Source organism: Eschscholzia californica, unplaced genomic scaffold, assembly GCF_041429995.1.
Source record: "Eschscholzia californica isolate CP2 unplaced genomic scaffold, dmEscCali1.0.p SCAF_1, whole genome shotgun sequence".
NCBI lineage: Eukaryota > Viridiplantae > Streptophyta > Magnoliopsida > Ranunculales > Papaveraceae > Eschscholzia > Eschscholzia californica.
Genome location: NW_028238198.1, coordinates 19,929,185 through 19,952,717, shown reverse-complemented (window position 1 = coordinate 19,952,717; position 23,533 = coordinate 19,929,185). Strand labels below are relative to the sequence as shown.

General features: G+C 37.1%; 2 long non-coding RNA genes across 4 annotated transcripts; both read left to right on the top strand.

Annotated features, from left to right (window-relative positions):
* Positions 1-7,122: 7,122 nt before the first annotated feature.
* LOC147564953 (uncharacterized) lies at positions 7,123-14,070 on the top strand. Of its 3 annotated transcripts, XR_015228996.1 has the most exons (8): positions 7,123-7,272; positions 7,577-7,620; positions 7,710-7,751; positions 7,852-8,439; positions 8,837-10,316; positions 10,980-11,171; positions 11,256-11,362; positions 11,654-12,198. It is a non-coding gene; the product is annotated as an uncharacterized LOC147564953 (long non-coding RNA). The 3 variants fall into 3 exon arrangements; XR_015228997.1 differs by lacking the exons at positions 10,980-11,171; positions 11,256-11,362 and adding an exon at positions 13,814-14,070 and having other exon boundaries at positions 11,654-12,008; XR_015228995.1 differs by lacking the exons at positions 10,980-11,171; positions 11,256-11,362.
* Positions 14,071-17,813: 3,743 nt separating this feature from the next.
* On the top strand, positions 17,814-20,411 carry LOC147564952 (uncharacterized). Its single transcript, XR_015228994.1, has 3 exons — positions 17,814-18,287; positions 18,621-18,660; positions 18,781-20,411. It is a non-coding gene; the product is annotated as an uncharacterized LOC147564952 (long non-coding RNA).
* Positions 20,412-23,533: the final 3,122 nt, after the last annotated feature.

Sequence of the window (23,533 nt, the reverse complement as noted above, 5' to 3'; positions counted from 1 at the left end):
ATTAATTTTTTTTTTATGTTTGAAGGTCGCCGGCCGGAAATTTGGCCGACCGGCGACCCCTGCCGGAGAAGATGATGATGTGGCGTTTCAGGTGACTTGGCAGAGAGAGGAAATGAGGCGGAGGAGTGAGAGTAACGGACAGTTAAAGATAACGGAAAAAGTGGGTCATATGGGTATTTTTGCTAATCTAGGGGGCTAGGCAGGAAGCTGGTCATAAAGTTGGGGGCCATTTGGGAAATAACCCAACAATATTTAATGAAAATTTAAAGAGTAATACAAGACTGCATTTTAAGACGAAAGAATAGTTAAAAGGGATTGAACGATGAGCTGAAAATTAATACGGGGACGACAACCAACATATAACATCCTATGTTTCTTCCCCATTGACCTCTCGCGAACATGCATTTACGCTATTGATTCAGAGGCAACAAGTCATGCAATTTGATGCAAGTCTCAATTCCTAAAGCAAATCTAAAAGTCTCAATACAACCATAAACTTACCTAAAGTTGTTGTGAAGATTCAGAAGAAGGTGGTTGTCGTTGGTCTGGTGCACGAATGTCATAAGTACAACATTTTCTCTTTCTTGCCTCTCCTGCCTTTCAAGCAGTGTAGCTTACTTTGCCGCAAGTTGAGCCACTTTTTTCTTAGCTCGTCATTTTCGTTTCGAAGAGTTGAAATGACACCCAAGCGTGACTTTCCAAAACATGCATCCTTCAATGGGACAAAGGGCATAGTTCGGACTTGCTCATGTGGCTCGAGTGGCATATGGCTCCCGAGAACATCATTTGCACCAGGAGCGTCGACAAACTCGCTTTCTAAGGTGTTATTGCTTCGCCGTTCCGCCAAATCCATCTCCCTCTTCCCCTGTTAAAATTACGCACTTGATCAGTAATAAAATATCGACTTAAAACACGTAATATGAACCCAAAAAAGTTCATCAAGTTTACTTAAAACTTTACGACTAAATCTGTTGTCTCCTGTTTAACATAAGTTTCAACTTTTTTTTTTTTTAATCTAGCCATCTTGAACATATAAAATCGACAAGGCGGAGTCAGAACTAAACATAGTAAAATGTAGGCTTCACGTCCACTACGTAAAAAATAAAGCTAAAAACTACCACCATCAAGGTGTTTGACCTATGCCCTCCAAACTCTAAGGCTACATCTCATACATAGAAAGACAATTAGAATCATTTCACCTAATCATTAGATGGAACACAAGTAACACTCCGGGCCAGTCTCTTTGCTTAAGAAATCCTAGCTTCGAATTACTTAACATTCCATCTAACTGAAGCCAACCTCGAGCCTATGATGGGAGCATTATCAGAAGCCTGAATATATATCACTATCCAAAGCCTTGACCACTCCAAAATCAAGACTACGAGTAGCCTTACCACAATCGTGGGAAGCGATACCATCATCCGGAGAAATGAGAGGAGAAGCCTTCACCTCCCCAAACATGTTGACTTTGCACCTTCAACTGCCTTAGGCCCAGAATCATCCTTATTGACATATTGGGCCATAGATTTACGCTCTCTAACATTATGTTTTGGCTTAGCCTTGTTTGTCTTGTTGGTCTCTTCTAACTTTCATATTTCAGAAAAAATACTTCGTTGGTACGTAAAAGTTTAATTCAATAGCATGTTGACCAATTTGTAAAAAGCCACGGCTTTGGGGAATAAAGAAAATTCTCCAGGGAATAAAGACTTTTCTTAAAACTAGTCAAATAAGATTGACTTTTTATATTTCTTTTTATTGTTAAGGGGCTTCTAATTTTAGAAGATGCTATAAAAAAGGCTCCTCCATCTCATCACCTCTCTCTGCCACCTAACCTTCTCGCCACCTCATCATCTTCTCCGGCGAAGGTCGCCGGCGGACCTTCAAACATAAAAAAAAATTATCTTTTTCCTCTTCCTCTTCCTCTTTCTCTCTCTATTTTTTTTTTTTAAAATCACTATTTTCTCTCTCTCTCTAGATCTGGTGAACCAGATCTGGTTCACCAGATCTAGATGGTCTGCGAACAGACCTTGTTGAAGGTCTGATTGCAGACCTTTAATGGTCAACAAGGTCTGTTCACAGACCATCTAGATCTGGTGAACCAGATCTGGTTCACCAGATCTAGATGGTCTGCGAACAGACCTTGTTGAAGGTCTGTTCGTAGACCATTGAAGGTCTGCAAACAGATCTTCAACAAGGTCTGTTCACAGACCATCTAGATCTGGTGAACCAGATCTGGTTCACCAGTTCTAGAGAGAGAGAGAAGAGGGATTTAAAAAAAAAAAAAAAATTAGAGAGAGAAAGAGGAGAGAGGAAAAAGATAATTTTTTTTTTTTTTTTATGTTTGAAGGTCGCCGACCGGAAAATTGGCCGGCCGGCGAACTTTGCCGGAGAAGATGATGAGGTGGCGAGAAGGTTAGGTGGCAGAGAGAGGTGATGAGATGGAGGAGAACTTTCAAAAAAATGTATTCTGTATTCCCTATAAAAATTTATTCCCCGGAGAACTTTAAAAAAAATCTGGATTCCCTCGAGAATTTATTCCCCGGAGAATTTTCTTTATTCCCCAAAGCCGCGACCTTTGTAAAACTAGATATAGCTTTTACTTTAAGTAGACAATGGATATGTGTGCTTCAAATTATAGGGCTTCATAACAAATGACAGTATGTTAATTGGGCTTTAGGCCATTGAAGGTCTGCAAACAGACCTTGTTGGAGGTCTGCAAACAGACCTTGTTGGAGGTCTGCAAACAGACCTTGTTGGAGGTCTGATTGCAGACCTTGTTGGAGGTCTGATTGCAGACCTTGTTGGAGGTCTGATTGCAGACCTTGTTGAAGGTCTGATTGCAGACCTTTAATGGTCTGTGAACAGACCTTGTTGAAGGTTTGTTCACAGACCATCTAGATCTGGTGAACCAGATCTAGAGAGAGTGAAGAGGGATTTAAAAAAAATAGAGAGAGAAATAGGAGAGAGGAAAAAGATAATTTTTTTTTTTTTTATATTTGAAGGTCGCCGGCCGGAAAATTGGCCGGCGAACTTTGCCGGAGAAGATGATGAGGTGGCGAGAAGGTTAGGTGGCAGAGAGAGGTGATGAGATGGAGGAGAACTTTCAAAAAAATGTATTCTGTATTCCCTATAAAAATTTATTCCCCGGAGAACTTTAAAAAAAATCTGGATTCCCTCGAGAATTTATTCTCCGGAGAATTTTCTTTATTCCCCAAAGCCGCGACCTTTGTAAAACTAGATATAGCTTTTACTTTAAGTAGACAATGGATATGTGTGCTTCAAATTATAGGGCTTCATAACAAATGACAGTATGTTAATTGGGCTTTAGGCCATTGAAGGTCTGCAAACAGACCTTGTTGAAGGTCTGCAAACAGACCTTGTTGAAGGTCTGCAAACAGACCTTGTTGAAGGTCTGCAAACAGACCTTGTTGAAGGTCTGCAAACAGACCTTGTTGAAGGTCTGATTGCAGACCTTTAATGGTCTGTGAACAGACCTTGTTGAAGGTTTGTTCACAGACCATCTAGATCTGGTGAACCAGATCTAGAGAGAGAGTGAAGAGGGATTTAAAAAAAAATAGAGAGAGAAATAGGACAGAGGAAAAAGATATTTTTTTTTTTTTTTATGTTTGAAGGTCGCCGGCCGGAAAATTGGCCGGCGAACTTTGCCGGAGAAGATGATGAGGTGGCGAGATGGTTAGGTGGCAGAGAGAGGTGATGAGATGGAGGAGAACTTTCAAAAAAATGTATTATGTATTCCCTATAAAAATTTATTCCCCGGAGAACTTTAAAAAAAATCTGGATTCCCTCGAGAATTTATTCCCCGGAGAATTTTCTTTATTCCCCAAAGCCGCGACCTTTGTAAAACTAGATATAACTTTTACTTTAAGTAGCCAATGGATATGTGTGCTTCAAATTATAGGGCTTCATAACAAATGACAGTATGTTAATTGGGCTTTAGAGTGACGAAATCTTATATCAGCAGTGGAAATATGACGATGATGGTGGTGATGAAGGTATGATGGTGGTTGTGGAAGTATGGTGGTGGCGGTAGCGGAGGTACAGTGTTGGTGGTTATGGTGTGGTAGTGGTGGTGGAAGTACATTGATGGTGTTGTGGTGGTCAGGTGTGGTGGTAGTGGTGGAAATGCGATGTTGTGGTGGTGTGGTGGTGGTGGCGGAGACGTGGTGATGGTAGTACTGGTGGTGGAGACGTGGTGATGGTGGTAGTAATGATGTAGGCTTGGTGATGGTGGTGGTGGAGGTATGGCGTTGATGGTTGAGGTGTGGCGGTGGATATGGAAGTATGATGGTGGTGTTTGAGGTTTTGAGGTAGTTAATTTGTGGTGGTGGAGGTAAAATGGGGGTGTTTGAGGTAGTGTGGTGGTGGTGGAAGTGGGGTGGTTGCGGTGGTGGAGATATGGTTATGGTAATGGAGGTAGTGGTGGTGGTAGCGATGGTGGTGGTGGTGGTGGAGTGATGGTGGTGGAAGTGTGGTGGTGAAGATATGGTGATGGTGATGGAGGTATTGGTGGCGGTGGTGATGGTGGCGGAGGCTTGGTGATGGTGGAGGTCTGGTGGTGGTGGAGGAATGACAATGGCAGTGGTGGTGCACATTTGTATTGCTGTGGAACGGAAGTAGACAAGAAAAAATATAGTTTAAGTAACATTATGCGTTGGACTAACTAACTTAACTTTGAAGTCAAAAGCAAAAAATTTGTACAAATGAAAGTCAAATTTTAACTTAAGAAAAGTCAAAAAATTATACATTAACAAACTAACGTTTTTACTATTATAGGACACCTAAATAGGAAAAACGAAGAGCACGAGACACATGCTACCACCAACAATTTTTTTTTTGATTTAGAAGTATACCACAATATTAATGGAGGGTGGAGACTTTGAGTTTAAGAAATGACATAGAGTTTGAGGATTAACAAATACTGGGAAAAAGATAACGGTGAAATTAGGAGGGTAGCAGCTTTAACTGATCAGAGAATTGGAAGGAGAGTATTAAATCTGAGTCATAGGGAGAGAGGTAGGGATGATACTTACAAAACAGTCATGGTAGGAGTAGCAAGTGCACGATATTTATGGTTAACGATTCAATTCATGTATTTACTCCCGATGAAAATCTAGGAACCGTTTCTCTCTGAAGCGGAGCGTCTCTGCGCTTTGGTGGCGCCGCCCCTTTTGTTCTTCATCGTTTCAGTCTGGGAAAACCCTCGCCGGATCCGGTGAGGGTTTCATTTTTTTCCCTCTCTATCTCAGTTGGTGGTGGTATGACCGGTACCTAAAGCCCTCAATCCTCAACATCTCACTCATTTCTCCTCCTTTATATCCCAATCCGATCAGAACCCTTAATCCCCAAATTCTTGACATGATCTATCCGATTCTGATATCTCAGTACCAAATCTGAAAACCGATTTCAGGTTCCACTGATTACCAATTCAGGTTTTTAATTCTTATCCAATTTATTCCAAAACCTAGATATGTATCTTCCCTAAATTCAGAAACTTGAAATCAGATAACAAAACCCTTACCCTATTGATTCATAACTATCTATAAGTTGATAACCCTCCTATACTAACAAAACCATAACCGTTTAGTGGTGATGGATTTGGGTCTGGTGGTGTTTTTCGTGGTTGTGTGTCATGTGATTCGGTGGTGATGGTGGGTGGTGGTGTGTAGAAATGAAGAAGAGGGACGTGTTTTAATGGTGATGGTGTGTTTGCGTCTTTACAAAGAATAATCAATTACTACAACAATGGCGTGGTGGTGGTGGTTTGTTTGTGTAACTTAAGATATGGGGCAGTGGGTGGTTGCATTGACGGCGGTTCCCCTATGGTGGTGGTGGTTCTCCGGTGATGGCGGTGGTTCTCCGACGATGAAGACGGGTTTCCGGTGATGAAAACGGTTTTTACGGTGACGACGACGACTTTCCGGTGAAGACTACTGTGGTTATTTTAGTATTTGTATTAGTATTGTTTTTTTGTCGACCTTCAGGGTCTTTTCATTCTCGACCTTTAGGGTCTTTTCATTCGCGACCTTTACGGTCATTTTATTTAGTCGGTGTCTAGTCCTATTTCTTTCTCTTTATGAGGCATTTTGCATTTAAACGTATGTAACTCTCATGAAGTTTTCAGAAGAGAGAAATAAAAATTATATCCATGTAACATTGTGATTTAATCACTTATGAATGAAATTGGTTCGCATGGTTTCAAAAAAAAGATTGAATGTACTGGCTATTGGAGTCCATTTAAAAAAGTTAGAAATATATCTTTGTATTCTTGTTATTTCCAATTGTTATTTCCGAAGTGGCCAGACCAATCGTTTCTTTGCGATCTACTGAGAATTGCCTCTCATACTATTTCTAAGTAATGTTTGAGCAGTCTACCCCAAAATATAGTCTGATTGTTCTTAATAATCAAAACACATTACAACTGCCAGTGCGACGCCAGATTCTATTACACTAGCAGCATCAAACAATGGGGGTTACACCTTCCAGACTAGGAAGTCCAGTAGTAAAACCCTTCTCCTACCAATTTCTATCTCCAACTCTCCATCAAATTCTTGCTTTGCACGTGTTACACACTCTCTAATAACCATTTTTCCCTCTACCATAAGCATATCCACACCTCGCACGCCCTCTTTACGAGTTTAACGGGTCGATGTTTCTAACTCTCTCCCTGTCCGACTCTTTGTCCCTCTATAACTCTTTCTTTCACTAACCGAAAACGTGCGGTGAGCAGTTGACGAGAAATCTGTTTTCTTCATTGACTGCTCACCTTCCACTTCCAGTGAGCTTTTTTTTTGAGTTGTTAGCGTGCCTCGAACCTTTGATCACTGAAGTAGAAGACTAAACTTCTTACAACTCCAACCAAATGTTGTTGGCACTACACTTCCAATAAGTTTGTAGGATTAACAAAGTCTTTCTCCTAATCCACAGACCGAGTCAAAGAAGGATAGTGTTTGCCTATAGTGAAACAGATTGTGCACCTAACACTTTCTCCTACCCCATCTCTAGTCCATTTCTTCTCATAGATCGTAGAGACGCAGAACGGCCTGGGTTGTTTCTACATCACCTAGCCCATTATGTACTTCTTCAGCAAGGCCCAAAAATCACAATGGTCTACACAGCAAAACCTAACAATTTCTTCAATAGAAACTCCTCTTCTTCCATGTCTCCCACCCTAACATTAACCTAAACAATTTCTTCCCAAAACTTCTCCAAAATCTCAAAAAAATCATGAAAACATGGAAAACAGAATATCAGGTATTACTTAACTACTTTTCCTTCTTTATTATTTTCAACTAAATACTTTAACTATTTTTTGTTCTTAAAATGAGGTCTTGTATTACTCTTTAATTTGATTATTATTGTTATTATGGGTAGCTTCAACAAAATAATTGTTGGATAGAGAGATCTGAATAAAATTTTTAATAAGATGCATGTATAGTATCAGATCTGCTTCAACACTTTCTCACTCACTGCATAATCATAAGCATATTGTTTGATCTTTTCCATTCTTTATCATCTAACCATTGATTTTTCTCCATGGTTAACGTTATCTTTTCAGACAGGATTGTCATGGAGAGGATTTGATGATATCCTCAGCACTTTGTATGCCTTTCTTCCTCATACTTCCATAAACACTAGTTCTTAAATCGAAGTTTTCATAATTTCATTACACATTGTTTTTTTTTGTGCAGGAATTGTTGACCATAATGACATACTCTCTCAAAACAAACAAGGTTTATTTTTTAGTTTTTTTACGAATTATTTGTTATATATACTTCATTTTATTTGTTCTAAGAATTACGTACGGAGTAATGAAATACTCTCTTGAATCAGGCTATGGATTTTGTTTTGTGAAAAACGATCCTTATAGGATTACAGTGGACTGTGCTAGAAAAGATATTGGTTGTAAATGGAGAATTCGTTCCACGATATTCTCTAAAGATGTTGATGTCTTTATTATCAAAACGATGAATAATTGTCATACTTGTGGTGCTGACCTGAAAGGCATTAAGAAACATCGTTCGCAAGTGCTTTGATAAAAACATTGGTGATTTATAGTATTCAAAGTGATTCATCTATCAAACCTAGGCAAACTAGTGATTATATTTTGAATACATATGGGGTTGACGTTAGTTAATATTGGCAAGGCACTAGCTCTGAAGGATATTCACGGGGATGCATCATCGTCTTATCATTATTTAGTTTCTTATGTTGATGCACTGCAAAGAAGTAATCCAAATAGTTTTGTGAAACTTGATGTTGATCCTGTTTCGGAAGAATTCCAGCGTTTATTTGTTGCATTTAGGGCTTGTATTCATGGATTCAGATATTATCGTCCGATTCTTTATTTAGATTGAACATTTTTCAAAGCGAAGTTTAGTGGATGTTTACTAGCTGCAACAGGCAAGAATGCCGAAGGAGGTAAAACATGTTCTTTTTAGCTCATACTATTTTGTTCAAATTATTGCATACAAGTTGCAAGACATTGCACAATAGTTTTAATCACTTTGCAAATAGTTTGCATGTAGTTTTCAAAATCTTAGAAGACTTCGCAACAAGTTTGCACTGCAAGACTTTGCAAGCCACTGGAACTCTTTTACAAATGTATTTGCAAACATGTTGATTATAGTGTTGTTCCTTTATATATTTTTTGCAGGTTTTGATCCACTTGCATTTGCCCTCGTAGACACGGAAAATCAAGCTAACTGGTTGTGGTTTTTGGAGATTCTTTATAAGATTATCCCTGAAAGAACTTATACACTTCTTACTGATTGACACCCTGTGCTGATAATTGGTATATCTACTGTATTCCCTTCAGGTCGTCATGGTTATTGCGTTTGGCATTTAAAGCATGATATATCTACTAGAACAAGAGATAATAACTTTGAAGAGTTAATTTGTTGGTGGCCAATCTTTTGAAGCATTTCTTAGGACACCACCTGTTGAGAAATGAGCAAATGCTTACTTTCCAGGCAATAGATATGGTGATACATGTTCAGGTATAGCTGAGAGTTTTAACTCATGGATTTTAGAAGGTCGGAGTTATCCAATCACACCATTGGGTGACTACATTCGCAAAAAAATGATGGTTTTGTTTTCTACTAGACGTGATCTTGGGGATAGTTGGACCACTATTCTTGGACCGGAGACGGAAAAAGAACTTGATAAAAGATTGAATAAAGGTAGAGTTTTTAGGGTGATATGGTTATACGGGCTTCATCCTCGACGTTTGAGGTTGTTGATGGTAAATATTTTCGAGTGGACCTTGAGAATTGTACATGTAATTGTGGATATTGGAGAGTAAATGTTTTTCCTTGTTATCATGCTCTATGTTGTACTTCAGGTGCAGGTTATAGTCCATATGACTTCATTAGTGATTTTTATCATGCTTCTCATTACGTGCATTGTATGAGAAGGTTATTGAACCTTTGTTGGTTATGACCTTCCGTATCATCATCCCGACGAGCTTATTGTTATACCACCGATTGAGAAGGAGAAACTTGGAAGACCAATGCAAAAAAGGATATCAAACAGTGGATCAATGTGGAGAGGTTGATAAAGTGTAGCGTGTTGCATACATTCTTGAATACTTGAAGAGATGAGTGTTGTTTAACATTCTTACTAGCTTGTCTTGGCAATGAGGAATTATTAACTGAAATGGAAACCAAAATATCAATATTTGTTTCTTCCCGAGGGTGGGTTAGTTGACAAGAGTGATAATGGGGATGATGGTGATCAGTTTGAGTACTCTCTATATTGTCATTATCCATCATTTGAAGTTTGATTTCAATATTGTGACTCGATCTTATTGCAATGACTCCATTCTTTGCATAGGTCTCAAATTTAGTGATCCTTCTCGAAATGAGGCTAATTTAGTTAAGTAATATCATGCATTTCTCAATAGGTATATCAAGGTTTCAATAGTTTTTATAGAAAATAGAAGGGAGATTGTGAGCCAGTATACTGATGAAGAAGTTGACGACTTGCTATTTCTAAGGACTTCTTTGGCCAAGCCATGGTACCAGAGCAAGGTGGTCGAGTTCGACTCATTTGACATGTGAAGCCAAAAAACCTCTTTCCTCGACCATCTTCAACAACTAAAAAAAATAGAGCAAACGCTTTAAAATATCAAACAAAAGAATGTTGAGTTAGAAGTTAAACTTTCAAATGTCAACCAAAAAAATGTTGAGTTAGAAGATAAGCTTTCAATGTCACATCAGACGTATCTTTTGCGAAGAGCACAACTGGCGGGGTTTATGAATCTCATGCGATCAGAGAGTTTTGATTCATCATCACAGGTATATTTAACTGCTTCTTACATATGTTGGTATTAATACGTCGTCGATTTAACTTTTAATGATTTCTTTGTATTTGAGTTTTAACATGGCAATAACCATGATTTTTTCTCATAATTAGTTTGGATATGACTACTTATTTATATCCAAGGTAATACTTTATGTTTAATTCACCCTTCCTATGTTATTGTAACATGGTGTGGTTATTTTATTGTCATCAATGATAAATCTTTAACATTCAACACTCTTCCAACAATAACCTGTTGTTTATATCATAAACTTAAACTTCAAAACAAATTTATAACACATGAACATATACATAAATCTCTAAAATTTAACACATTCATAAATTATATATAACTATCAATAAGAAAAAAATTCTTTACAGTATAAACTTGACTTTGATTAGAAACGGAAACGGAATATGTTAATGATATAACAGTCGAAGATTCATGAATAGGAAACGGAGTATGCTAACGATATAACATGTCGTCACTCTAAAATCCAATTAACATACTGTCATTTGTTACGAAGCCCCATAATTTGAAGTGCGCATATCCATTTGGTACTTAAAGTAAAAGTTATATCTAGTTTTACAAATTGGTCAACCTGCTATTGAGTTAAACTTTTATGTACTAACGAAATATTTTTTCCGAAATATAGAAGGTAGAAGAGACCAACAAGACGAACAAATTTAAGCCAAAACATAATGTTAGAGAGTGTAAATCTATGACCCAATATGACAATAAGGATGATTCTGAGCCTAAGGCAATTGAAGGTGCAAAGTTAACAGGTTTGGAGAGGTGAAGGCTTTTCCTCTGATTTCTCCGGATGATGGTATCATTTCCCACGATTGTGGTAAGGCTACTCGTAGTCTTCATTTTGGAGTGGTGAAGGTTTTGGATGGTGATATACAAGCTTCTAATTATGTTCCCATCATAGGTCCGAGGTTGGCTTCAGTTAGATGGAATGTTAACTAATTCGAAGCTAAGATTTCTCAAGCAAAGAGACTGGCTCGGAGTGTTACTTGTGTTCCATCTAGTGATTAGGTGATAATGATTCTAATTGTCTTTATATCTATGCGATGTAGCCTTAGAGTTTGGAGGGCATAGGTTAAACACCTTAATGGTGGTAGTTTTGTAGCTTTATTTTTGACGTAGTAGGGGTGAAGCCTACATTTTACTATGTTTAGTTCCGACTCCCTGGCCGATTTCATATGTTCAAGATGAGACGACAGATTTAGTCCTAAAGTTTTAATTAAACTTAATGAACTTTTTTGGATTCATATTACGTGTTTTAAGTCGATATTTTATTACTGATCAAGTGTGTAATATTAACAGGGGAAGATGGAGATGGATTTGGCGCCGCGGCGAAGCAATAACACCTTAGAAAGCGAGTTTGTCGACGCACCTGGTCCAAATGATGTTCTCGGGAGCCATATGCCACATGAGCGAGTCCGAACTATTCCCTTTGTCCCACTGAAGTACGCAGGTTTTGGAAAGTCACGCTTGGGTGTCATTTCAACTCTTCGAAACGAAAATGACAAGCTAAGAAAAAAGTGGTTGAACTTGCGGCAAAGTAACCTGCAATGCTTGGAAGGCAAGAGAGACAAGAAAGAGAAACTGTTGTACTTATGACATTCGTGCACCACACCAACGACAACCACCTTCTTTTGAATCTTCACAACACCTTTAGGTAAGTTTATGGTTGTATTGAGACTTTTAGATTTGCTTTAGGAATTGAGACTTGCATCAATATTACATGACCAAAACCTAATGATGTGAGAGCTTATATTTAGCATTTTGAATCATCTGATGCTTTTGATGTAAAAATAACTCAAGTCTTTGATTTGGTTATGTCACAAAATCTAACTCATTTGGTAAAAGTCACTAATCTCGCCGTTTCTGCACTTCTCCGCAGCTATATATATATATATATATATATATATACAGGGCTGTGCCTGACAATTTAAGGGCCCGGTGCGAAATTTAACGGGGGCCCTTTGTATAGATGTGAGGTAAACAAAATTTACACGCGAAGTGATGACACAAATTTCACCAGTAAATTGTTTTATTAAAACTATGATGAATCTAAACTCAATGAATAACAACTTTATATTATTTGTCTAACATTTTTTTTTTTTAATAAAGTTGTCCTTGATTAGTATAGGTTTTTATTCGAAATTAAGAACGCAAGGGGGAGGGAGAGAGAGAGACAAATGAGAGAGATTGTATATAGAGTTAGAGATAGAAAATAAAAATAAACAAGATTGCGAGATAGAGTTTTGTGTGAAATATATGAAAATTGGAGAGAGTAAAAAGACCTTCGTGTATTTTATTTTACAAGAAATCATTTGACTATTAAAATCAAGTTTGAATTAAACCAGTAACATTAGGTGGAACGGACATTTAAAACATTCCCTAGGACGCACGCAGAGTTGGCCTTTATAAAAAAAAGTGTGAAATTGCTTTCCATGGGGTTCGAACACATGACCAATTGAGTGACATTCACCAACTTTTCCACTAAGCTACACACAATATTTGATTTAGGACTGTGTGTTTAATATAAATTTAGGGAAGCAGACACTAATGACCAACCAAAAAGTGGGCCCTTTGTGGTGGGGGGCCCTGTGCGGGCGCACGGCCCGCACCCCCCACCACACGGCCCTGTATATATATATATATATATATATATATATATATATACACACACGCGATGTTTCTTTTACTTGAATTTATAACTCTACAATGAGGGTTTGGTTCTTGTCTTTTCAACCAGACAATCTCTATTTGCTTCTTACACTCCTACGTCATCGAACATTTTGCATATAGTAAATGAATGGTTTTGGCGCGGATGCTTAGTTACTCTAGTTTTGAATGCATATGCAATATAATCCGCTATTTTGTACCAATTAAGGAAGGTTTCTGTTGGGATTTCTAGTTCTCTAGGTGACATTAAACCTCTTAAGATTTAAACTACATACCATAGGTGAAAGATGGGAAGATAAACAAACTACACAATCCTTTGATCTACCATATGATCCTTTTCGTACTGTTTCGGTTCACATCAGATGTAAACGTAGACGAAACAAATAGGAGATCACTGAACATCCTTTCCTGGATGTAATTGATAGACCTGCCCAACGAGGTCTTTGTCATTTGATTGTGGCACCATTACGGTTCAGCAGTTTAAAATATTTCTTCCATTCCTCTATTTAATTCTTTTTGATTTATTTGAAAGCATTTACTGCCACTGGTTGGAAGTGATAGTTGTCGTCTTTGAATGGGGCGATTGACCCGTTAATTCCGAATCAATAACGTATATGCATGTTCACGAGAGGTAAATGAGGAAGAAACATAGGCTGTTATATGTTGGTTGTCGTCTCCGTATTAATTTTTAGCTCACCGTTTAATCCCTTTAAACTATTGTTTGGTCTCAAAATGGATCTTGTATTACTCTTTAAATTTTCATGAAATATTGTGTATATTTTCTTTTTGTAGGAATGATTGACCATAATGACATACTATCTCAAAACACGCAAGGAAACATTTTCGTTGCATCTCTTTAGTGTGATCATAGTGAAGATACAATCTTCAGCAGTTTGAATGTCAAGCTTCTGGATGGTTTCGTAGATGATCCCACCTTTTACATTTGCGCTCCAATACTCCAAGGAACTCCCACCTAAACTTTTGTAACATTCCACCGTGACAGTTTACACTGGTATGGTCAGCAGCTTGATTGCACCACCTTGGACACATTTTCCAACTTCCTAGGGATGTTAAAGAAGCTCTCTAACCTAACAGTCTTAAGATAGCCAAGACAACCAACAACATTTGGTTGGAGTGGTAAGAAGTCAAGGGTTTGAGGTACGCTGACAATTCAGAAAAAAAAAAAGAGACAATCTAGACTTCTTTTAAGAAATGAGAGTTTTGGATAACGAGATAAGAAATAGGTTTCATCGCAATTCGAGATTAGATAGGCGTACTTTCCTTAGTCTCTCTCGTCCATAAAGGATTAAAAATGTAACATCACCACTCGATTCCTAATGCATAATACTAAATGTTGGCATGGGAGAGAATCAAATGACACCACTTGATTCCTGATGCTTATTTTTTGTATGTATTGACATTGGTCTTTCTCGTCCATAAAAGATAAAAAAAACCCTGTAACATCACTACTCAATTTCTAAGAGGAAGTCCAACATGTGGGAGTCCCTGATCTTTTTTCAACTCAAACGTCAGGTTCCTAACAGGGGCTCCCAAATCCAAATTTTGAATTGTTGTAATTAAAATTCATTAACAAGATTTAATAAATAATTAAAATTCATACACAATTAAAACAACTAAAATAAAACTTCAAAATATTTTAAAACTAATTTAACTCACATTCATCCAGTTTGACAACAATTTCCTATGAACACCAAGTTGTTCGGTACACATGTTTGAAGTATCTTTGTTCATCAATTCTACCCCAATTTGCATCTGAAGATTTTCTTCTTTTAGGCGTTGGACGTCCTTGGTTTCTCCTTGCACGTCTATTTGTTTGTTTTGCACTTCTATTTGTTTGTTTTGAAGGACTAAACTATCTCTTTGTGCACTTGTGGAGTTATGGAGAAGTTTATCTCTAGTCTCTTGATTCGCATTTCTCTCTTTCCAAAACTCAGTCTCTATAGAAATTTCACCACTTTTGCCTTTATCTCTAGCCTCCATCCTTGCTTTTCTTCCAAAAGGTCTTTGTTGGTTTGTAGAGGGAGATCTTTCGTCTTGGTCCAAAGAAGATTTTCTTTTGTTTGAACAAGATTGAGATAAATTATTTGACCATTTGGGATGGCCTTTCAAAATTTTATAACAATGTTCGAACTTAAAAGGTTTGCCACCATTGTTTGGTTTAAACATTTCATATGTAGAACTCAACTGCAAAATAAAAAAAATTAATTTCATAATGTTGTAAACAAAATTTTATTTCATAATGTTGTCAAAACAAATTATTATGTTGTCAAAATGTAATATCAAGAGTAATTACCCGATTATCATCATTTTCTCCCCTTTTTGGGTTCCTTTGCAACAATGACAAATGGTCACAAAACTTCACGCATTGCTTGTTAATCTCGCTCCAACGACATTTAAGACACTTCGGAACACGATTTTGGTTTGTACGCTCGTCGAAGTGTTCGACAATCTTGTTCCAAAAAGTACCCGCTGTTTGATCATTTCCTATAATCGCATCTGTGGCAATATGTAAATAAGCATTAACGAGCATATTATCAACCACATGATTATAACACTTAGCGAAAACCGACGAGTTCGGCATTTCATTACAATCAAAAGTTTCTTCGACCTCATCATTCGACAAACGATTCATCATAATTATTTAACATGTCTACACAGCTTCCAACATTATTGAAATCGGAGTTTGGACTATCAATTGAAGAGAGAAATAGAAAAACAAGAGAGATAATTGATAGGGAGAGATGGAAAAAACACTGGAGGAAGAGAAATTGGGATAGAGAGAGGTGATGGTAGGGACAGGAAACGGACCGGGCGGGCAGTCCGCGAACACATATACTACCGGTCCGGGCGGAACGGACCAATCTTCAATTTGTCCACTCGGACTACCGGACAAATCGGGCGGACACTTCAAAAAATTTAGATGTCCACAGCCCGTCCAAACCCGCCAAAATGAGCGGGCACTTCGGACTCCGGACAGCCGGGCATCGGGCAAACATGATTACACAACCCAAATAGAAGTGCCCATGAAGCAGCAGCCCAGCTTAGGTAATGACCATGAAGCAGCCCATGATTAGGTAGACCAACTACATTGATGTTAAGGAAGTTCGGTGCCTCTTATAGAACACCCAAACCTTCACCAACATTTCTAGTTCCCGATGTGGAACTAATTAGTATTTCAAATTAAAGACTAACTGGGATCTTGTAATATAACAGCCAAACCTCCACCACCTAAAGTTCTAGCTCCCGATGTGGGACTAATTAGTCACTCAAATCAAAACTTCCCAACAGCTAAACCTCCTAAGCGAGTGACGCACTCAAATGTGGGGGCCATGGGTCACAAAGGTTCCTAACATAACCTATTTATTCATTGTCTTTCATTTGTGATTTCACACATACATAATACAACACCCACAACATACATCTATTATATAAAACAGAAGGGAAAACGATGACTGGGACAAACATCCTTATTTAACTATGCATATTGTCTAGAAGCCCTTGTCAAAATTTAAAATATAGTCTTTCGTAGAAATAAAGTTACCTATTTAAAAAACAATAATTCTTTCCTTCTTAGAAATAAAATAACTAATTTAAGAAAAAAAAGAAACAAAATAAATTTCAAGGGTTAAAGAAAGAAATTAAAATCTCTCTCTCTCTCTCTCTCTCAGTAAAATATAACAATAAATTTCGTAACATTTGATTGATATAAGTGTTTGTGCCCTAGGGCACGGGATATACCCTAGTACACACACACGCGCGTACACACAACATATACAGACACACATATATAAATGTATACATTCAAACATATAAGCATATAATGTATAAGCGGGTGGTCGGACGGACAACTAAACGGCCGGACTCTAACGATACACCGGACGAGGCATTGTGTCTGTGTCCGTCCACTAATTCTAATCGTTAAATCTCTGCAAGTTTTCTTGAAGTTGCAGGCCGGGTCAACTGAACAGAAATTCTTGGAAAATTCGTTCGGATACGGTCAGTCCCGGACAGCAGACGTCCGCGGACTCTGTCGGTCTCAGGCGGTCGTGGGCGGATTCGGACTCACGAGTTTTTTTCCCACCCCTAGGTAGGGGTGGGATTTTGGTCCGAAAACCCGGAACCCCCCACGACCGCCCGAGTCTGAAGCGTCCGTGACTGTCCGTTGCCCGAATCGGTCTGTACCCGCCCGACCGAAAAAGCTTAAGCGGATGGACGCTGGCATAGGTCCTTACTCGGTGGTCCGACCGCTTATATTGTCCGCCCGCTTATATTGTCCGCCCGACCGAATCCGTCCATATACGTTCGTCTATCCTACCCGTTACACCCGCCCACCTATATGATTGATTTTAAGCCTTTAGATTTGTAGGGTTAGCTACAACCGTTAGATTTCAAGAGTAAAAATATATAACCCTAGAAGTCACTTTTCTTAATCTTATCTTCACCTCTCTACTTCTCTAGTCTCTCTCTCCTCTAAAATCTCAATATCTCATCGGTAACCCTTGAACGCACAATACACCGTAGAACCCACAATGCCTCGATCGTAATTCATGTAAAGAAGAATATAACTGATCGTAATCCATGAGAAATCTCAATGATTATCTTTTTATTTTGTATTCATGTACTTTTTTGAATTGTAAAGTGAGAGTTTTGAACGTTGTATTTAGTTACTAAACAGTTTTAATTTCGGATAATTTTTTTTATTTGTTCATTAGTAACCGGTTCCCGACCGACCAATACCCGGTTTGCCCGACTATCAAAACGGTCACGGACGGACACTTTGTTAGAGAAAAATCCGAGATGCCCGCCTGTTTTGTCCGGATGTCCGAATGGACACTTAAGACTTATGCCCTTTCCGCCCGGACCGGTTGACTTAGTGTCCGTTTTCTGCCCGTCCGAACCGATTCCCACCCCTACGCCTAGGTGATGGTAGTATTAGGGTAGATCGCCTTCCACACGTAATGTTATTACCAACGTAGGAAAGGTGTTTGCCTGTGGGAAAACCCATTCGACACGTGTCACTTCCTGCGATCCCATCTCTGGTAACAACATGATGTGGTCCTAACATTATGTGTTGTCAATCAATGGTCTACACACCTGCCACATTATATATTGATTGAATTCATCTTTGCCTTTTTATTTCGTCAATAAATACTCCCCTTGCTTCTTCTCTCCAACCTACACATTAACGATTTCTTCATACAATTGTCTATAAGATATCAAGAAAATCATGGAACCAGAAGATCAGGTACTCTTTAACTACTCTTTGATATTAGAAGGAGGTTTTGTGTTTCTTTTTAATTTGATTATTGTTGGTAGCTTCAACAAAATCTATATAAGTTCCCCTAAAAATTCATTGTTGGATATAGAGATCTGTATATTTCAACAAAAAGAAAATGAAAAGAAAGATTTGTACTAACTTTTTTAATAAGATTTGTGTATAGTATCATATCTACTTGACTACTTGGACCGTTTCTCATTCACTTCATAATCATCATAAAGATATTTGTTTGATATTTTTCATTCTTTATCATATAACTATTCATTTTTTTCCATGGTTAATGCTCTCTTTTTCAAACAGGATTTTCATGGAGGGGTTTTCATGATATGCTCAACACTTTGTATGCCATTCTTTCTTTTTCTTTTCCTTTTTGTTGAAAGCGTATGCCATTCTTTCTTGTACTTCCATAAACACTGGTCCTTATTTTACGTTTTAATTAGATATTGTGTTTTTTCTGTAGGAATCATTAACCATAATGACATACTCTCTCAAAACAAGTATGTCTCATTTAAACTGAGTTACAGTATTTACTATCGCTTTTGGCAAATATACTTCATTTTGTTATGATATAGTTTTTGTATGGCTGTGAATTATATTGCGTGTGTATATCATATTCTTCACTAGGATTTAGAGACTTACTCAATCCCTTAATGGCTGAGTACATCTATAGCATAGGGCATAGGCTTATGTGTCTTGTGTGTCCGGTTTACCCTCATGAATAACAAACTAAACAAATGAAGTCTTCCTCATTTACTTTTTTTTTTGTTGAACGAACTAAATAAATGAAGTCTTCCTCATTTACTTGATAGAAAAAAAGATGGTTAGTGAGTATAAATACAACAACTATATACATACTTTGATATACTTCTCATATCTATCATACAAGTACATGTAATAATACGTTTTCAACATTATAGTTTCTAGATATGGGTAAAAAAATCTAAAACTTGGTGCCATTAATTTTCAAATGTTGAATATAACTGCTATTAATTTTGTCATGGCCTATTTGGCTACCCATAAATAGAGGGTGCTTATAGAATTACTACCTTAAAAGAATTACGGAGTAGTTCCAAATTATGGTGTCTTTAGATCCAAACATCATTCCTTATTAGGATATGCACCAACCGTGTCACTTCCTGAGCAAAGTTAAGTTTGACTAGTCAAGAAGGAATTTCTAATGAAGGCACCTCCAAACGTGTCATCCTTGGAGCAAAGTATTCTATGCATAGATTTCCATAAATAGGAAACTAAAGTGCTTTCTTTAATGACAATTGAAATAAGAGCTTTTTACTGTTTAGTTTAGTTAAAAAAACAAAATCTTATTATCAATTTTTTTTTCCACCTATATCTTTCAATTACAATACGTTATCAGCACGATGCTCTAACCATAGACAAGATCCATTCAACTCGAAGAAACTGTCAATAGTTCAAAGGTGACTCTTAATTTTTCAGTTTTAATATGTCGAATTTAACAAGTGTCAATTTTATAGTCCTTGACTTGTTGGAAAAATTATATCACTTGGAAGCTCGAAATAGAAGCCCATATGGAGGCTAAACAACTAGAGAAAATAATTTCTGAGAGAATAATGAACCTCTTTACAGACGCTCAGCTTCCCTGATTGTAATCGGACATGATTCGTGTGAAGAACTTAAATCCGAATGTTTAAATCAAAAAAACTCATTGGGATTATGGAAATGTTTAGAAAAAAAGATACGGTCATTTAAAAGGGTTATTAATACTAAAAATAATCCACTGAGGTTCGTTCAACTGGTTATTTAGATGTCTATGAAATCTATGTGTCATTATGCTCTGGTATGAGAAATGAAGGAGGTGGTCGTGGCAACGATCACAACAAAAATGATAGAGGTGGTGACTACCACTCTAGAGAGTGTAGTCGTGGTAACGATGACTAATGAGAATAGTCAAAATTGAAATATCGGAGATGATGGATACCACTCTTGTGGGCGTGGTTACGGTTGTGGCCGATGTGGACGTTATAATAATTCGAGTCTTAGACCTGATTCATTTAGTCGACAAGATAAATGAAAAAGGGCATTAAATAAACCAAATGAAATGCAAACTAAGTCATGTTATAGATGTGGTATGACAGGTCATCGGCAAAGGACTTGTAAAAATGCAAAACGTCTGGTAGATCATTACCAAGGGCGAAAGAAATCAACGACCAATACAGAAATGAAATAGACGGAGATAGGTGGTACTTTCTATAACACTAGTTGGATGTGTCTGATTATCTAGTTGATGAGGTAGAAATACATCATACTGAATCAGAAATGGAGTTATTTCCCGCTCATAACGATGATTGTTTTGATGAGGTAGGAATACATCATCCTGAAATTCTTAAGAATTGGGTCACAGAAGATGAACGAGATATATATGATGGTTGGTTTGATCATCTATCTTCCGTTGAATTTGGCAAACTACTTGACGAAGAATTTGACAAAGTGTTTTGTCAAATCTAATGTTTCCTAAAATAGTACAATTATTTTGTTTCTCTTAAATAATATAATGTTATCATATTCATCTAATATAAATATCTTATAGTTATCTTAGTCTTATTTTTGTGTACAAAAGATATGGATTGCATAAATACAATATCAAAAGATGATGAAGATATATGTGTGGTTGATAAAGGAACTAATAACTCTGTCTTTCGAAATATTAAGTACTTCGAGACCTTGAAGTTATACAAGGTTAATGCGATAACAATCGCTATATCATCTAGTCTCGTTGAGGCTTTTGGTAAAGTTATTACAATATTACCAAGTGGTACAAAAATAAACATTGGCGATGCATTGCTTTTAATTAAATCTTCGAAAAATTTACTAAGTTTTAATAACATTCGTCGAAATGGTTATCGTATTGAGCCTAGCGATGAAAATAATGAAGAATATTTATATATCAATTCTAATGCTTCTGGCGAGAAGCATGATTTAGAGTGACTGTAAACTCTATCTTCTGGATTATATCTCGTAAAGATAAAAACAGTTGAATCTTATATTGTCGTAAACCAGAAGTTTTACGATCCTAATAGGGTGACACTTTGGCATGATCGTTTGGGACATCCTGGATATACCATGATAAGTAAAATAATCCAAAATTCTCAAAGACATCCATCACAGAACCAGAGGTTTTGTTAAGTAATGATTTTACTTGTAAATCATTTTCTTTTGATAAATTGATTGTAAAATCATCTTTAGATATTTATGGACCATTTAGATATATATGGCCCTAAATTTTTAGAAATGATGTTGAACATCATGCGGCTTATGTTCATATATACCCTGAATGGTCAACAAAATCATTCATAAAACATCTATGATTGATTGCACGACAAGTGTTAATGAAAACTATGTTGCATGTTTTTGCATGGGGATATGGAATATTACAAGTTGCAGCTTTTAATCCGCCTTCAGTCGAAGTGAATAGTTATTCGTCGTTACAACATGTTTTGGCTCATCAATCAAATATCACACATTTACGTGTTTCGAGGTATATATGTTGGTTTTGATTCACCATCTATCATAGGGTATCTGGAATCTATAATTGATATGTTCACCGCACGGTTTACGGATTGTCGTTAAGTGGAGAAAATCCGTCTACATCGGGATAGTAAACAAAACGTGTCTCATGTAGATCTTCGCACTACTCGACCAGAATTAAATGTAGAGGATAATACATCTGCAACGCATAGCAAATAAATTACGAGATGCATTTAATGATACAAAAAGGATAACAAAATCATAATACCTGCTGCTAACGTTCGTGCACGAATTAATACTCTGGAGGACAAGGTGAAAATGCTATAGAAAATGAGTAGTCTAAAACACGTCAGAAATGTGGATGACCAATTAGTTATAAAGATATTATCCCTAGAAAGAAGAAAATCGATCACAAAATAATAGTTCTCTGGAAGAGACTATTAATTATAGGTTATTAATGATACACTCACACTTTTTGAACAATACCCCTTGAAGAGGGTGAAGCACTTGATGAAGCAGAAATAACTAATAATGAGGAGATATCTATAAATTATGAATGTTCAAGAGAAGTGTGAAATCGAAATGAAATAATTGTCGATGAGGTATTCTCTACGTTAATTCTGAAAGCGAATGACGATTGTGAATCACGCTCTATTGAGGAATGCAGACGAAGACATGATTGGTCTAAATGGAAAGACGCAATTCAAGGAACTAGACTCAATAAGCGTAGTGTCTTTGGACGAGTGGTCTAGCGTAGTGTCTTTGGACGAGTGCTCTTCACACCTAAAAATGTAAATCCTGTAAGGTTTAAATGAGCTTTTGTAAGAGAACACAATGAAAATAATGATTCCGTTCGTTATAAAGCATGACTTGTGGCACAAAATTTTCTACAAAGACCTGAGATCTATTATGAAGAAATATATTCTCCCTTTATGCATGCAATTACATTTGAGTATTTAATCAGTCTGACAGCTTAAGAAGGTCTTGATACGCGTCTACTTGTTGTCGTTACTTCGTATCTATATGACAATCTGTATACTGGAATTTATATAAAAGTCCTTGAAAGATTCAAATTACTTGAGGAAAATCACGTGTCATGTATTCACGAAAACTTAATAGAGCTTTATATGGTGTAAAGTAATCAGGGCGAATGTGGTACAATAGCCTGAGTGAATACTTGATCAAAGAAGGATATGTAATGTAACATCCGGTGTTTTCAATTCAGTAAATAAAAGATTAAGGTTAGATGGGAATCACTCACACAAAAGAGCCAACATGCTCCTCATGATAAAACCTCTCAAGCATTTTCATATTTGTTTCTTGCTTCGAATACATGAACACGCGCATATATACAATGACATCACTCACACAAAAGAGCCAACATGCTCAAACATACTCATAAACCACTTTATTTCATTTATCTTCTTTTTTTTTATCTTTTCACATTACTTTTTTTTCATTCCTTTTTTTTCGTAACAGACATACAATCACCCAAAACAAAACACACACAACACTATTCTTGCAATCAACATTCTTGTTCAAACTTGCTTTTGAAATTATTCAATCTTTCTTCTCGTGTCTTCATTCTCGGGATATAAGATGATGGTCGATCAATCGTAATAGAATTTCGTTGTGGTCGATCAATTGTAATAGAACTAAGTGAAACGACACAATATGCTTGTCGATAGTCACTAAGACTTCGTTGTGGGCGA